This window comes from Arachis ipaensis, chromosome B04, assembly GCF_000816755.2.
Source record: "Arachis ipaensis cultivar K30076 chromosome B04, Araip1.1, whole genome shotgun sequence".
NCBI lineage: Eukaryota > Viridiplantae > Streptophyta > Magnoliopsida > Fabales > Fabaceae > Arachis > Arachis ipaensis.
Genome location: NC_029788.2, coordinates 115909298 through 115910456, shown reverse-complemented (window position 1 = coordinate 115910456; position 1159 = coordinate 115909298). Strand labels below are relative to the sequence as shown.

Genomic DNA, 1159 nt, shown 5'->3' with positions numbered 1-1159 from the left:
TTCACTTTATTAATTTTCTCATTTTAAAAAAATAATCTTTCAAATTCTTCATTGTAGCCCATACTTTCTTTCTAGCTACTATTATTCATTCATTTATTCCTTGATATTACTTGCATACACATTTACCGTGGATGTATGCATGTAAATGTAACAGCTAACAATATATTAACTGTTTTAAGGGAAGATTAATCTTAGGGACCACTAACAAAAACTAATTATATATTAAGAAAGATCAATTACATCAAAACTAAGAAAAAGTAAAATTTAAGAAAAAGGATTAATGTGATAATATCTCGAGTACTATCCTCTAACACTATTGTTACTATTGATACATACACATTTAATTTTGTTTTTTAATAAAACATATTCCAATAGTTTTTATTGTAATTTAGCCATTAATACGTAAAAATAGATGATAAAAAAAATTTAGTTGAGAGATAAAAAGAGAGATCACCCGTTGTCAAATTGAGCTTTTTTGCTTTGATAACCTAGTTTGGAAGATCTAACAATAGTTTTTCTTGTGCAAAATTAATTTGCCTTAGTATTTGGTGATATTGCAATTAGTTACATTAAGATTATTGTTATTATTTATATTATTTATGGTGATTGGTTCTTATATGTGATGTCTTTTCCCTGTAAAAAAAAAACTTTCACCAGAGAACACGAAGATAAATGAACTACTCATGTTGGAAGAGTAAAATGAATCTTTTCTTTTTTGTATTAAAAACAATCATAAAAAGAATTAGACTGAGAGATTAATTAATGGTATTTTTGTCTCTTTAGAATGATGTTTTGGTCTTTCTTTATGAATTTTATTTAAATAGGTCCCTTTTAATTAATAATAATGATGTAATTAGTCTCTTTTATTTTTATTTTTTTTTTGTGACTAGTCTCTTTTATTAATTTGTCTAGGTTAACGGTTCTTTCCAATAATTTCTCCTTATTTTAATTAATCTACAAAAGGTCATCGCCTTAATCAATATTTTAAGGGCTATCTCTTTGTCTGATGTTTAAGTTGTTAAGACATATAGGAACTTTTATATTCCAAAACGGCGTTCTAAGAATTTCTTTTCTATTTGAAGTATGTTAATGCACAATAAATATAATCCAAGTATTTAATATTTAGTATGTCCGAATAATTTTATATGAGAAACTTTTA

The 1159-nt window shown here is 24.8% G+C and overlaps 1 protein-coding gene across 1 annotated transcript in view; it reads right to left on the bottom strand.

Annotated features, from left to right (window-relative positions):
• The window catches only part of LOC107637040, a 7437-nt gene that overhangs the window by 1936 nt on the left and 4342 nt on the right, over positions 1–1159 (bottom strand). The gene's annotated exons all lie outside the window — the stretch shown is intronic.